General features: G+C 34.3%; 1 protein-coding gene across 6 annotated transcripts in view; it reads right to left on the bottom strand.

Annotated features, from left to right (window-relative positions):
- ARHGAP24 (Rho GTPase activating protein 24) overlaps positions 1-17,458 on the bottom strand; it is a 702,316-nt gene that overhangs the window by 253,524 nt on the left and 431,334 nt on the right. The gene's annotated exons all lie outside the window — the stretch shown is intronic.

The following is a 17,458-nucleotide window of genomic DNA, read 5'->3' as shown; positions in this document are numbered from 1 at the left end:
CCAATCACAGGTGTCCTATAAAAGACAGACAGGGGAGTTTGACATACCCCCAGAGGAGAGGGCATGTGAAAAGGGAAGCAGAAATTGGAATAACACAGTCACAAGCAAGAAATGCTGACAGTCACCTGGGTTAGTTCCCTCCTCGAGCCTCTGAAGGGAGTGACCTGCCTGCAGCTTAATTTCCAACTTCCAACCTCCAGAACTGAGAATAAATTTCAAAGAATAAATTTCTGTTGCTTTAAGCCACTGAGTTTGTGGTAATTTGTTACAGCAGTCAAAGAAAACTAATACATATAAAACATATTTTGAAACAAACCTTTTCAATGACCCCTTGGGACGAGCCTATAAACAGCTGAGGTTTTGAAAGGAGTTCACTACCAGTAGCTGGTAAGTGGTATCTAATTTTTAACTAGTCATTAATTTGGGGGAAGAATCTACAGTGTGCAAGGCACTCAAATAGGTTGTAGCCAAAGAAAACCCCTCCTCACCGGATCTCTAGTCTCAATATGAGGAAACTGATTAAACCACTGTCACATTCATGTCCTCCGAATCCCAGCACAGAATATCTGTGGCGAGCCTAAGAGTCCTTATTTGGAGAGAACTGAATTCAGTTGCTAACCCTTCTCAACCAATTACTGGGACCTTGACCTTGTTCTTTTGTGTCCAACAACAGATGCCAATTTATAACACTTACTATTTCTCAACTAGAAAATGAAATGTCAGCTGCTCAAGGAATGGTAAATGCCAAAGGTTCAAAGTGAAGTAAGTCTATGGCAGTAGGAGAGAAAACACCAAAAAAAAACACACAGGTTTTGGAGTTTCTCTCATCATAAAATATGAAGAGCAAAAAATCATAGCTATATAATATTTACTATGAGAAAATCTAGGACCCTAAAGAGAAGGATCTAATAAACTATTATCGATGGACCAGAAAATTGATAAGTAAAACAGCTCCATTTAACCCTTTATCTTAATTAACTAATAAACCCTTTGTGTTTTAAAAAAAATAAAGTGGAGAAGACCTAGGTTTAACTTTGGAAGTAACTCTACAATAGTTAAATCTAAAGCATCAAAATAACCTGGGATGCTGAATACAATGAGTAATTTTTTTCACAACCAAGTGAACTTATAGTTTAGTAATTTTTTATATATTTGAATGTTAAAATTGGATAGTTTTAACTGGGAAAAAAAGTCTTTAGCAGGAAGAAGGCAACTTAGGACTTAAGTGGGCAGCTGTTTTTGACACTTTAAGCTTCTTTTAAAAAACAATCTCTACTTTGGCTTACAGTGCACCTATTTTTCTTGGCATTCCTTTACTTCTTCAACTTACAGTCGATTATGTTCCATATAATCTTTAAATATCAGTGCTGAAATGTATGCAGTGTGATATTTACTTGTATAAAGAATATATTTTTGTGAAATTACGTAAGTTTACCAATGTAATCTGTTGGTAAGGAAAATAGAATTTTTATGCATTATTGGTAGAAGGGCAAAATGGCAAAATTCTTATAGAGGGCACTTTGGCAATATTCATCATGCTCAAACACATAAGAGATGGCTCATTGGCCAATTTATTTGCATTAAAACAGCATTGTTTGCAAGGCAGGACTTGAAACAACATAGGTTTCCATCACTGTTACATCAGGTGTTTTATTTTATATATAAATATATATACATCAGGTGTTTTATCATACATATATACACACACACACACACACACACATAAATGCATATATATAATTTATATAATTTTCTATAAATATATAGAAAATATGTATTATTTTTCTCTAACAGATATAACTTATTTCACTTCTATGGCTGCGTAACACTCAATTATAAAGATGTTTCCTAGTTTATTTAACCAATTACATATATATATGTATGTATATATATGCATATGTATATATATATATATACATACATATACATGTATGAAAGCTCTCTACAATAGGATATATTATAAAGAAAAAAGATAGTTTAGAAATTAACATTCAGCATGCTATATTTTAAGTAAGAAAGAAATGATACTAAGAATGTATGTGTGTATTTGCCTTTACTCACATAAAAAAACTATGGGAAAAATACACATGGAACTAACCAAAATAGTAACCTATAGAAAGTGTAGGGGTAGGAGAATTGGATGGATGGGAAGAAACACTTTTCATTGTAAACATTTAATAAAGTTTTGATTTTTAAAATTATATGAATGTTTTCTCTATTTACAAATTAAAAAGGAAAATAATGTGCAGAGAAAAAAGAAATTTCACAAAAATGTTAGACTTTTCTCTATATTGTTGATTTTTAAAATATTTTTATACCTTTTTCTCCATAGTTTCTATAATACATTGCAAGAATATTGCTTTTTTTTAATTAAAAAAATTACCTTTTTGTGTTAAAAGTAGTTTTGAGTTAATTCACTCACAGTGTTAAAGACATAGCTAGTGGACTCTATATTATTCTAGACGTATGAAGGCACCTACTTGGGAACTGAGAACCAGCTGGGAGTATAAACCTAGGCAAAATAAAAAACAAATGTTTCTTTGATAAAGAGTGTGTATGTGAGAATATTTTTATTTTTAATTTAATGTTGGCTTTCCTTGGCAAATAGCTACTCTTCTTGCGTAGCAAAATAATCTCAGGGGAAAATATCAGTGACTAAAATTTTGGATTCAACAGTCTAATATTTTTCATCTTGGAAGTTCCATTGATTTTACAGTTGCGCTCACACAACATCATACAATTTATTTGTTCCTGGCTCCTGCCCCAAGCTACTCAAATGTCATTGATTTTTTTCCCTTCTACCTTAAAGACACTGACTTGGCTGCTACGATTAAGAAGCAGAGTGCTTCAATTCCAAATATTCATTTCCATCCTGTCCCTATCACATCAACCAGAAACAATTAATGTGATAATCCAATTCAAATCTACTTTAATTTGCAATAGTTAAAATTAATACAACCACTCCTAAAATAAATAAAATAGATATTTTTGGTCGTTTTTTTGATAGCTATTTTAACATGCATTGATTTTCTATATTCAAGAAGGCACTGGAACAAAACACAAATATCCAGCAAGGCCAGATATCATGATAGCAACACATTCATAGTGCAACATAAATTTTTATTTCATTTCTTCTCTAAGTCAGACAATGTTTTGAGTGCTGAAGATATAACAGCAGAGGAAGCATACAGTGTCCCTGTTCTCATGGAGCTTACATTCTAATAAAGGAAGAAATACATATATTTTTATGAAATACGTAAATGTATTTTATGAAATACATAAATTTCATCCATGTACAAATTTAAAAACATGAGCGATTTATTGATGTAAAGGGCTATATAGTTAATTAAAATATGGTGGTATGTTTGAATGTGTCTGGGTGGCTACTTTGGTATGTATAACTGTTCAAAAATGGCATCTCTGAACAAGTGACATTTTAGCTGAGATTTAAATGCTAAGAAAAGTCCATCCACATGAAGATGAAGAATGGTGGTCTAAGAGGAAGGCAGGTGTGATCAGGTCCCATTTTATAAGCTAAGGTTAAGTGTTTGGATGTGTATTCTAAGTGCAGTAAGAAGCCATTGAAGGGTTTTGAACATGGTATCATCTGATTTGTATTTGTAACAGAAAACACTGACTATTGAACAGAAAATGGAATGTTAAAGGATGAAAGTGGAAGCAGCAGCCCAGTCTAGTTCAGGATCAAAAAGATTGGTAGCCATTAAGATGAAGACAACTAGTGTTATTTGGATTATGTTTTCAAGGTAAACAGGGGGGTTAATGTGTTGGAAGTGGGGCTTAAGAAAACAGAGGAGACAAAGATAATGCTTAGCATTGTGTTTGAACATTGGAGCAGTGGATGGTTTCATATACTACGACAGGAAAGATAGAGAAGCGGAGAAACAGGATTTGGGGGAAATTATTTAGTTTAGGCTATATTAAGTTTAAAACACCCATTAGACATAAATGACAAGTAGAGAGGTCAATATATGAGCCTCAAGTTCTCAAGACAGATTCAAGCTGGAGATTTAGTTTTGAGAGTCATCAGACTATACATTATATTTGAAGTCACACAATTAATTAAGGTAATGTACTCTAGGGAGAATGTGTGGACTAGTAAGATAGGGAGCCAAGGGAAGATCTCTAGGGCATGCCTCCATCTAGAGGACCTACAGAAGAGAAAGAGCCAGAAAGAAGGCTGAGGAGGGGACAGAGAAGCAGGAGGGGCAGGCTCCGGATCCTGAAAGCTGTACCTTCATTCATCTTCTGTTGCACACTCCAGTGCAAAGAAATTCTCTTGAGGAAGTTCATTCCATAATGGTAGCCTCTGGCCCTTTCCAAGTTCTGCTTCATACCAAGCTGGAATCTGACTCTTGAGAATCTTTGCCCCCTCATTCCCCCCTCTGTAACCACTGGCTGATAATGCCCTCTGGTTCTTGACATCTCTGAAGACAGCTACCAGGCCCACACTAAGTCTCTAACTTCCTCTTTTATATTTTTGTCATCTGTTCAAAGAAATTAGTGTCCCAACACCTCATTATCCAGATAGCCTTCCCAAGTTTGTTTGTCACTCTATTAAAGCATGGTACCTCAAACCCAGTACCCCTCATAAAAATCCACCAAGTAAAGGTGAAGAGCATGAGTTCTGTAGTAAGATCAGCTTTGTTTATATATAAGTTCTGTCCCTTGTTAATACAATCTTGGGCAAGTTCCTGAACCTCTCTATGCCTCTATGCGTCTATAAGATGGATATAATACTAGCAATTGATTCATAGAATTTTAACAGCTGAACACAATGCCTGCACATGGTAAGTACACAGAAAACAGTGCTAATTTTTTTAAAAATGTTGGACTACAACCTTCTATACATCTAAATGTTGGACTACAACCTTCTATACATAGACAATGTAATTCAATCAACAAATTCTAAAATTTTGCTAACACTTGCAGGTGTTCTGGTTACATTGTTGTTGCTCTGAGAACATGTAGTTACTTATCACATGAACTTGTATATATGTGCAAGTAATAGTTTTATATTCATTTGAGTAATGATTTCACCTAAATGTATGTATTTTTTGTGATTTGTGTATATATATTATGTATATAATATGTATGTCTTTTAAAATTAATTATATAAATATATGTATTTATACATACACACATATATTGTCTTTGTTAGTTCATTTGGGTCAAGAAATTAAATATTGGGATAAAGTATGTCATTTAGGTCAATTTGTATAGTTTACAACGGATTTTTAAATATAGCACCTTATTTAAATTTGGCAAAAAGCTTATATTTCATTAATTTTATAATTTGGATTTTTGCATTTAATGTCTTTTAATTGGGATAATTCTTGCAGACAGTGGAAGATCATAGTTTAAATTACAGTGTTTTACTCTACTTAGTGATACAAAAACTAATTGTATGTTTTACATTTAATGTAGTCTCATATTAACTGAAAAATAGTTTAAATGTAAAGAATAGGTACATTCATCATAAGCAACAAAATCTAAAGCAAACACTTTAGCAAATTTTTTCACTTTCCTAAGTGACTGTAGCCTATTTAGATCTATCTACACACTCCAAACTTTTAACACTTATTGGTTACCCATTTGTCAATCAATCAAAATATGTTTTGTTTTCCTTTCATTAAAACAAATGGAAACCAATGAAAGGAAAACATTAATGATGTTTTCCTTTCATTAAAGAAATGCTTTATCTCCTTGTATATACTTTCAAAACTATTTACTAAGCTCTACTATACGCAAGGCATTTTTCTAAATGTTGAGGATACGAGCTTAAAAACAAAAAAATATAATAATAACAAAAACGAAAAGCACATATTGTCTGCGGAGTTCACTGTGTAATGAGGGAGAGATATACATATATATAATAAAAGTCAAGTAATAATTAAGGTTTTAAAAATATTTTAAATAATTGAGGATAAAGAGCTGAGTATCATACTTTTTAATCCCTCCACGGGACACAGCACATGCACTGTACACAGTAAGTGGACAATACATTTAGCACATTGTGATGGTCCATTTGACAAGAGTTACTTTTAAATACTGCCTAACTTCCCCTATCCCTGCCTTATTTATTCTTATTTTTCTTCTGGACTCCATTTATGGGTGTCTTATAAATTTTTTTTCTTAAAGCCATCAGTAAATTTTAAATGATAAATAAGGGATTCGATATTAACAATTTAACACATTTATTATATGCATTTTTTAAAAACTGAAGTTGAAGAAGAAATGGTTTGATTGTCTCAAAGGATGGAAGCTACAATGGTGGAAAGAAGATATATTAAAGTGCAGTATTAAAAACCTGTATGCAACTGTATATAGTGGATTTACTCCTGATCACCCCAAAATTGGAAATAACCCAAAAGTCTTTCAGCAGGTCAATGGACAAACAAGCTATGGTACAGCCATACAATTGACTACTACTCAGCAATAAAAAGAAAGGAGCTACTGAAAACACAGAAAAGCACAGATGAATTTCAAGTGCATTACGATTAATTAAAGAAGCCAGATTCAAAGGCTATATGCTATAGATTGTCTTTACGTGATAAAATTTCCTTCCCAGCTTCCTTTTCAAGGAATAGCCCAACTGTCTCAGTCATAATATTGGTTGGATCTTTAGTTTACTCTTTATTCATTTTTCTCCTACATCCTGTCAATATGCAGGCTTTTCCTCTCTATTCTTTCCCACATGTAACCTTTCCTTTCACATGGGTCTCTGATATTCTCACTGACAGCTTCTGACCTACACTTATTTCTATGCACAACCGACCTTACTCAGAGCCAAGAAGGGTCTTCATCACAATTTTGAACACATCTTGCACTTTTCTGACCCAAAGAGTGGCCTTGAAGGGTCATTTAAAGCAAGTTAAAATTTTGTTTATGCTTACTCACAGGCTGTTAATGAAGCTGGGTTGGAGTCGGATTGCAGACACTAGAACTTCAATACGTAAATATAAAAACCAAAGTCACATCAAAGTAAGCGTCATCTGCATTTGCACAATAATGAAAGCTGAGGTTAAATGTTCAAAGCTGAGTACAAATAATGCTGTAAATTAAACACGAATTTAATCTTGACGATCTAGGCATGTGCTCTGAGAACTCTCAGTTATAGTACATCAAGCCTCCCAAACCACCAAGGCAAACAAAACAAAATATAAACATTTATCTTTTTGGTTTTTTGCATTACACTGAGTAACTTGTTGATAATTTGTGTAAGAGAAAAATTACCAAACTGAAAAGAAACTATCGTATCTTAAAAATATATATTTTTTCTTGTAATAATTTAAAATCTATAGAAACACTAATATCCTATTGGATATTGAAATATTTCAGTTAAAATACATTTTAAAAGTATGTTTCATAAGAAAAAAACAGGTTGATACCTTATTAATAAAGTTGACATCTATTTACAATGGTGCTAGGAAGTAACCTGAAACAATCATTTTAATGCATATGTTACTCTAATTGAAAAAATTGCATCTATGTTATATAATGTATGTCTGTTAGTGAAAAAGAGTAGAGGATTTTTTTGTTTTTAAAAAAACTTGTTTCACTTCTCTCTCTCATTCTGCCTTTCACCCAAACATAACAGAGTGTATACTTCCCTTTTTAAGTTCCTCCTCTCCCTTCATCTTATCTATGTATTCATAAGTAATAGAGTCACAAAGAGAGGAACTTGATTACATTTGGGTATGTATATTTTATGCATATATATGTTATAAGCAGAGAGAGGGAGAGAAAAAGAGAGAGACGTGTATTCACAGGTTGGATTTGGATGGGATGCGGCGGAGCAGAGATGAAATACCCTTTCAGAAGGAGAACTGTGCCTGGCACTAATGGGACTGTTGCCCATCCTTCTTTAGACAGAGGAACTGGGTCCAAATCTCTGGTTATTTTGTCCTCTCAGGCGAGACATGAAGGAAGTGTGATCTGACCACAGGGCAGATGGTCTGGATGATCAGCTTTCAGAAAAGAATTTTGTTAAATCCACTTCCCACATGTTTTCAGTCCGATGGAGCCCTCATTTTATTACACAGACAAACACAAGCACACACATGCGTGTACGTGTCTGTGGATCTTGACATCACTAACTGTAGTTTGTGCTGATGTGAGCGTTTTTAACATCTGTCAGGACCACCCAAGAAATTTTCAAACTGAAAAAAAAAATTGCAATCAACAAAGATGTGATCAGATATGAACTACAAGGACAGACTTCTCCTCTATGACAGCTGTTCCAAATTCTTGACTCATTGATGTTATTTCTTTCGCAGTACGATGCATCCAGGCATAAGGTACAGCGTTTTGGAAAGACGCAAGCAACACAAACGAAAACAAGCAACATGTCATCTTCAAGTATGATTTATAGCACCTCACAAATGTTGAGACATTTAACATCCAATTAATTTAATAAAATCTTGCTAATTCTCCCTCAGAAAAAAATCCGTGATCTGCCTAATTCTCTATCTTCTATAGAAACAGAATACAATAGACTCCTATTTGTTGTCCTGGCTCTCCCTCTTGCCTCCTCAGGCAGCCACAGTCTCAGAAACCCTACTAACCCTCTATGTGTCCTTAAGTGCATCAAATGACTAAATATGAAGCTTCTCTGGTAAGAATCCAAGTTTCAAACTGATAAAGATGTTGAAATATCTGTACCTGAAATAAGTCAGTTTTATTTAAAATTGTTACAATGGGCAAAACCATAGCAAAGTTTTAGCAAGTGCTTGGTAATGTAGACATGACTGGCTGGCTTCCCTTCTCACTATTTCTTTCCTTACCCACACTCCCCTCAAACACATGCCTCTTGCTCAATCCTGCTTTATAGATAATAGCATATGTTGGACTAAAAAATATATACTAAGATTAAAACATGAAAAATACAATGAAAAAGGACTCAGCATTTCTATCAAGTTTTTGTAACTTTTTCAAATTGGGGTCTCTCAACTTTAATTACTTTCCCACATCTACCCATCTACCATCACCTCTGGTCCCTTCCTTTTTTCCTCCTGGCCTCCACCTCCCCCAGGCCCCCAGAACATTTTCACGTCTACTGTCTGTGTTTTACTCCTGCTCTTCTCTCAACCTGGAATTGACCTTTCTATTGCTTCCTGTTTTCAATATTTGACCCCAATTTAAGGCTCAAGCTCTACCTTCTTCACCATTCCTTTCTTCAGAAACTTAGCACAGTTGATTTCCATTTTACCTAATTTGCTAACCTCTCTTCTAGAACGTATTAACATATTTATATTATTCTATTTGCTATCTATTATACAACTAAGCTTATTACAATTGTAATGTGTTATGTTATCCTAACAAATGTTCAGTGGGTTCATGCATGTGTTTTTTTTTTTTCTGTGCACAACTATATATTTAAGCTTCTTGAGTACAGAAACAGGCTACATTATTCTTCATAACTCCTTTAGAGTGCAGTTCTCTCTACAAAGTAGTTCTCTCTACGCAGAATGCTTAATAGCATATGCCAGTTGATTTGCTGAGTTGGAAAACAAGATAAAAGTATAAGACTCCTTCACTAGCTGATCTTGATTTATCTTTCAATGATCTATAACCCAAAGGGATTTTTCTTATGTTTCCAAATGTAACACACTGATTATCCACTGATGTCATCATCTTCTACTATATACAAACTACACTCCAAATGTATCCTACCATGTTTCCCCGAAAATAAGACCTAGCCGGACAATCAGCTCTAATGCATCTTTTGGTGCAAAAATTAATATAAGACCTAGTCTTATTTTACTATAAGACCGGCTCTTATATAATATAACATAACACCAGCTATAATATAATAATATAATATAATATAATATAATATAATATAATATAATATAATATAATATAATACCAGGTCATATATTAATTTTTGCTCCAAAGGACGCATTAGAGCTGATTGTCTGGCTAGCTCTTATTTTCAGGGAAACATGGTACTAAGAAAACTTTTGTCATTACCCATTCCTTTCACTGCTTCTCCCATTGACAGGCTGGGGGGCGTGATTTCCTTAAAAACTTTTGACAAATGTCCATTTATCTCATCATTTCTTCATTCTGTCCTTTCATATAAGTCAACAAAGGACTGGCAATCTCTCCTGCCCAGCTGAAAGGGCAGCCCCCTCCTTAGCCACGAGGATGATTTGTTGGGTACTTTGATTCACAATGACCACAATTCAGTTGTGAATTAAATTGAAAGTATTTGCTTGAGAAATAAAAGTGCTTGCACATGTGATGTCAGCAAACCCTTTCCAGCAACATAACGTGCCATTTAATGCAAAATTTAAAAACGTATAAAAGGACAGCTAACTTAAAATAACACAAAACTGTTATCGGCATTCAATGTGGAAATTAAATGTGTTAGCAAAGGGAAGGAAACAATGGGGTTTTAGCCTAAGATAAAAGGTTGCCAGTTTATAAAGAGATACTGCAGGTAAGAATGCAAACTTTTCTATGGTACAATTGGGCGTTTCGATTAGACTAAGGTAAATTTCACTTTTTAACCTCTTATGAATCTAAAATGATTCAGACACATCATTCAGCTTATTGGGTTCTAAATAGGGTTGATATTACTTGAATATAAACCCACTTTTTCATTATTTTGATGGTAAAAGTATTGTGTAAGTGTATTATCTTCCTATACCAACCTGAATGTTAGACTCTAATAAAAACTGAACCAGGAAGAATGAATACATTCAATAAATATTCACTTTTATGAATTTGAAAACTAAGGTATTTTAGGACTCATTTTCAATAAAAATCAAAAGCTGTTGGTTCCTAAATGAAACCCAGCACTCCCAAGCTAATTCATATATTCTGAAAACTTACAAATGTTCTAATAACTGGAAATGTTAGTCTGTCTCCCAAATGTTACATAATCTTTTATTTGTATATGGTTAAACACAGATGAAAAGGAAAATGGTTGTCTTAAACTATTTTTAACTTTGCCAATATATTTCCTTCAAGAAAATAAATTCAAGTTATACTTTATCAATATATTATCTTTATGCACTGTATTTGCTTTTGGGTACCATTTGTGTTAGGGATAGGAGTTAGGGGTTAGCAAACACTGCATATTATACCAATTAGTCTGTTCCCTTTCAGATAAAACTGATTAAGAGGAAATTAAATGGATGTACTCTAATGAATATTAACTAATAGCAGTTCATTTGAAAACATTCATCTCTAATTTATTTGACTTCCTGCTGTTCTAGCACCTCAAATGCCTTAGGTGTGATGTACTCAGCTTTAGAATTTTAATATGCTAATTTCATTATTTCAGGGTCTGTGACAATCAAATAGAGAACAAATACTTCACTAATAAGCACAATTTACTATGATGATGGGGTTTTAGCTCAAAATAAAAGCTTGCCAGTTTATAAAGAGATACTTCAGAAAAGAATTTTTTCTATGTATGGTACAATTGGGCATTCTGGCTATGCTAAGGTAAGTTTCTGTTTTTAACCTCTTTCAAGCAGATAAATGAACCAGGTAGCTAAACCCTCCCCATGCCCATGTTATGGACAAATATCTTAGGTGAAGACAAACCCTGTCTTTATCGTGCATACCCCGTGGACTAAGAGACTATGGGCCATCGATTTTATGTTTTTGTTTTTGTTTTATAAATTTTGTCTTCTTTTAAAAAATTAGTTTCAGTTGTACAAAACAATGTAATAGACATTTACACCCATCACAAAATGATACCCCCTCCCCAATCTACTCCCCCTCTGATATCGTATCTAGCTGTTACACAGCATCGGTAAAAGAATCAACGGAATTGACAGCTGGGCCGTGATTTTTTTTCAGGGTGGCAGAGAACTTGCACAATCTTGTATCAGCATTATTTAATGTTTCATGTAAAGATGAATAAATTCAGGAACCAAAATATTCTTTTGCTTTACTTTTTACTTTAAGAAGTACATATAAAATAAGCGAAACAAATAATAAAACCACATATAATACTAAAGCTTACAGTAGAGATGAAGTCTGGGTATTTGAATTCTTCTACTAAAATCCCAAACAAAAACCTGTAGGTTTGGCTTAAAATACACCTTGGGGGATTAAACATATCATTTTATTTTTGCTTTCAGTTTCTTTCTAAGCTAAGCATTATATTTGTATTTATTTACCTTTAATATCTTGTATAAAACTGGACCACTGAGTGTATGATGTTTGGGGCTAATTCATTACTTGAGGAGGTTTATTTAACACAAGAATCATACTTGAATAACAATATTGAGAAGAAGATTCATCGATATAACCAGCGAAGGAAAGAAAACTCTAATATTTACCTGTACTTACCTAACATACTGTTTCTTTGTAGCCTGAAAGCTATAGCTAAACTGAAAAACGAATAGCTATATATGTAAATACATTCATGTATGTACATATCTGTTATGTAAAATGAGAGAGAGAGAGACAGACAGACAGATATAATTTCTTTAAGGCCAAGAAATCTTTTCATCATGTCCCCAAGCAGTACAAATATTTTCTAACCCTTTACAGATTACAAAATTAATACCAGTAGTATTATAATCTTCAATACAATACTAAAACTTTGATTCAAAATCAATTGTACTACTCTAGTCACCTGGCATGTTGTGGCGAAAAAGACAGCTAAAAGTCCTACTCCACAGGAGCTTCCTTTTGGCTGACGTGTGCCACTGCCAGCCTGATTGCAAACCCCTGCCCTTCCAGCATCCAAGTCCCTCCTGTATTAACATCCAATGAGTCTCCCTTATTTGAGCAATCCCATGGTTTCCCAGAACTTAAAGAAAACCAAAAGCCATGCATAAATAAACAGATAAGTAACCCATCCATCACCCTAATCTAATCTGTTACTCAAATTAAGTGACCTCTGCAAAATTTAAAAACTTGTTTTTACTGATTTCTCCTTAAACAAATTTTTTAACTAAAATTATGAATATCTATGTCTACATATCTATTTACTGACTTACCTGCCTACCTAATTGGAGGTTGGGAAATTTTTCTAGAAGTTGATACACATATGGTCCTTTCCCTCAATTCCATCTCTACACTGACAAGGTACAACACCTGATAGGAATGCAAAGAGGTAAATGGAAAGATTACCACACTGGGCAAAGGTTCTTTACCTACTTTGAAGTGGAAATCTCTCTGAAAACACTTGTAATGCCTGTATCTGTTGGCCAAATGTCTGAAGCAGAGAAGACTAATTGACTGATACACTGCAATAATTTTGGTAAAAATCTTATCCTCTTCCTTTTAAAGTACCCACCCCCCACACCCAGTGAAGCCTTATAATTTAGGGTGCTAGACAATAGAACTATGTTCAAGTTTCACAAGTATGTTTAGATTTCACAAGTTAGCCTTTCTTTTTTTTTAATAAGCCACCAGGCTTAAGGACTTGTTTAATGCATGCAGGGCATTTTTTACAAAGAGAAGTGTGAGAGTATCTCTCACAGACATAACTCTATAGTCTATAAACATTGTTGTAAGATTGTTTGAGTGACCTTTCCAATACTACACCTCTGTAGAAGCTAATTTGGGAACTCTCATTAAAAAGTCACATCAGTAAAGCAGGCACCAGAGGCTCAATTTTCTTGGTAAACCTTTTTTGACTTGCTCTGGAAAAATACATGTAAAGTTCCTAAGCTTATGTTTGCTTGTTACTTCCAAGCGATTTGATATGATAGAGCATATTCACTTCACACAACTGAATTTCGTAATTTTTTAAATTACGATCTGGTTATGTCTTTTTTCCACATTTCCTTTATTCCTTACTGACTCATTATTCCTTACATTATTGGATAACATATTAAATATTGGTACAAATTCTTTGACACTCTTCCTATCAAAAGATGTTTAACCTTTCCCTTAAAATATAGGTAGGCTCTATGAATTCTTTGAATCTGTGCCAATTTCTGTGCACAGATTTCTGTGCAAGGAGTGTCTCTTGGAATACTCTGTGAGCCTGATCCTCCATGAAAACTACAAGCTGTCCTGAGAGAGCCATGCTAGAGTGCTCTGATCAACAGGTGACTGAGCCCAACTCTTTGCCCCAAGGTGCCAGACATGTGAGTGAACTGTCCAGAGCAGCTCATCCACCAATGAACATCATCAAGTGACCACAGTTGCTGCGAATTGGAGTAGAAGAATTGTTTAGCCGAGCTCTGCCCAAATTTCTGACCCACAAAATCATGAGTTATAGTACAATGTTGTCTTAAGCCTCTAAGTTTTGGGAGAGTTTGCAATGCAGTGATGTATAACACAAACATAAAGCAGTACCTGGATTTCAGCTGCTATTGTAACAAAAACCTAAAATATGTTTTGCATATTTTGATGCAAAGCAATGACTTTGGGACCAGGAAATAGGCAGAAGCCAGAAAGGCTTCAAAGAGACTTCCATTGGGGCATGAAGAACGGTGAAGAAATGGAAGGTTGGAGAAAAGAGAACCCCGGTTATGTAGTGGCAGAGTGGTCACACTGCACCTCTGAGAAGGTGGAAAACCATACCTAGTGAACCGGTGGATTTCAATAAGATTTTCAGGCAGAACATTGAAAATGCCAACTGGTTTCTTTTATCTGCATATGATAATGTATGTATAGAAAAAGATAAGCTAAAAAGAACTGCTGAAATGAAGACTTTAAAGAAAGTACAAAAGAGGCAAGACTTACTAGGACTACTAATAAAACTATTATTTTAACCCCCAGTTTCTCCAAAAGATCACAAAACAAGAAATTGCCTCCGGGCAAACAGAAAAGTCTGAACACTACCAATCAAGCAGTAAACATCGCAGAAGTGTGGTTGAAGGACCCTTTGTTGAGACCTCAGAAAGCTTTAAGGGTATGCCTAGTAGAGCTTCTAAAAATCTTACGAATGTGACGTGTAAACCCTATTTACTAATTAAGAGAGGCTCTAAGAATCTTAAGGGTGTGACTTTTGACCATATCAACTAGACGAAAAGGCTTCTGAAAAGCTTATGGCATTGTCCCACAGCACTCTGACTCTCCATTCAAAGCGTAGAAGGGTCAACTTCAGAAGGAAATATGGGTATAGCTTTTGTTTCATAGAATGGACTATATAATACGATACACTGGAGGCCTACAAAGTTCTAAAAGAAATTATATCAGCTTTTATAGACAAGGATAGGGACAGCACAAAATGAAATGAGACTTCTGATTCTAAATCTTTTTCTATATCACAGGAGGTTGGCTAAAAATGCTATTTAGTGTCAAGCAAAGGCCATTTTTTTTGTCAAAGACTGAATGACCTAGATTTATTATATTATATTATATTATATTATATTATATTATATTATATTATATTATATTATGTATTACATTATATAATTACAGCAGTCCCCCCTTACCTGTGGTTTTGCTTTCCATGGTTTCAGTTACCCACTGTCAACCTCAGTCCAAAATACTAAATAGAAAATTCTAGAAATAATTCATACGCTTTAAATTGCATGCCGCTCTGAGTAGCATGATGAAATTTCATGCCATCCTGCTCTGTCCCACCTGGACCATGAATCATCCCTGTGTCCAGCATATCCACGCTATATATACTACCTGCCCACTAGTCACTAGTAGCTGTCTCAGTTAACAGATTGACTGTTGAGGTAGTGCAGTGCTTGTGTTCAAGTAACCATTATTTTACTTACTAATGGCCCCAAAGCCAAGAGCAGTGATGCTGACAATTCGAATATGCTAAAGAGAAGCCTGTCATCTGCTCCTGTTAAGCAAAAAACTGAAAGTTCTTGCTTAATAAGGAAAGAGAAAAACTGGCCTGCTGTGATTGCTAAAAATCTATAGTAAGAACGAATCTTCTATCTGTGAAATTGAGAAGAAGGTAAAAGAAATGTGTGCTAGTTTGCTGAGAGTGAACATATTCACATAACTTTTATTACTTTTATTAGATGGCCAGTTATAATTGTTCTATTTTATTATTGCTATTGTTGTTAATCTTTGACTGTGCCTAATTTAAAAACTAAACCCTATTATAGTTACATATCTAAAAAAAAATAGTATACGTAAGCTTTGGTACAATTCAGTTTCAGGAACCACTAGGGGTCTCGTGGATAAGGTGGGACTACCATATATTATATTATGTATATATGGGATTTGTTCTCTGGATGTATTAAAAAACTCTTTTTAGATTAAACTGTTTTATCACTAGTCATCAGGGAAAGGCAAATCAAAATGTAACATATCACCTCATACTTGCAGGGTGGCCATTATTAAAAAATCAGAAAATAATGAGTGTTGGCAAGGAGGTGGAGAAACTGGAACACTTGTACACTGTAGTAAGAAAGTAAAATGGTATAGCTGCTATGGCAAATAGTACCGTGTTTCCCCGAAAATAAGACCGGGTCTTATATTAATTTTTGCTCCAAAAGATGCATTAGGGTATATTTCCAGGGGAAGTCTTATTTTTTCATGTACAACAATCTACATTTATTCAAATACAGTCATGTTATCATCTTCTGGTACATTGTTATAACTTACTAAATGTGTCCCTCTGGCTGATGATCTTAACTGGGGTTTATTTTCGGGGTAGGTCTTATTTTCGGGGAAACACAGTACGGAGGGTCCCCCGAAATTAAAAATAGAACTACCATATGATCCACCAATCCTACGTTCGGATATTTATCCAAAAGACATGAAAACAGGACCTCAAAGAGCTATTTGCATTCCCATGTTTATTGCAGCATTATTTACATAGCCAAGAGGCGGAAACAACCTAAATTGTTCATCAATGAACTGATAGATAAAGAAAATGTGATGTATATAGATATATATGTATATATACACACACACGCACACACACACACACACACATATATATATATACACACACACACACACAAAGTAATATTATTTAAAGCCATAAAAAAGGAATCCTATCATATGCTACAACATAGATGAACCTTGAAGACAATATGCAAAGTGAAATAAGCCAGTCACAGAAGGACAAATGCTATGTGATTCCACTTATATGAGATATCTAAAGTAGTCAAATTCATAGAAGCAGAATGTTGAATTGTGGTTGCCAGGGGTTGGGGAAGGGAGAAATGGGGACTTAGTAATTAATGGATACAGAGTTTCAGTTACAAAAGATGAGAAAGTTCTAGAGATCTGCTGTATATACTACACTGTGCATTTAAATCTCTTGTTACATGTTTTTTATCACAATAAAACATATATTAAAAAGTAATATGCTTTAATATAACAAAGTGAGTCAACTTCAAAATATTTTAAAATGATTCAGGACACCTAACCTAACAAAAGCCATGTTTTAAGGAGACATTAGCTCAAACGTTTTTTTATTAAGTAGGTGAGTTAAATAGTTAAATGAGCAATCAAACAATTGAAGATCATGGTCTAGGTCTCTGTACAGACCCGTCTATAAAATGGAGTGCTTAAGAGCAGCATTCTCTACATC

Source organism: Rhinolophus hipposideros (assembly GCF_964194185.1).
Source record: "Rhinolophus hipposideros genome assembly, chromosome: 1".
Lineage (NCBI taxonomy): Eukaryota > Metazoa > Chordata > Mammalia > Chiroptera > Rhinolophidae > Rhinolophus > Rhinolophus hipposideros.
The sequence above is the reverse complement of the archived record's forward strand: the minus strand, read 5'-3'. Positions and strand labels throughout refer to the sequence as shown.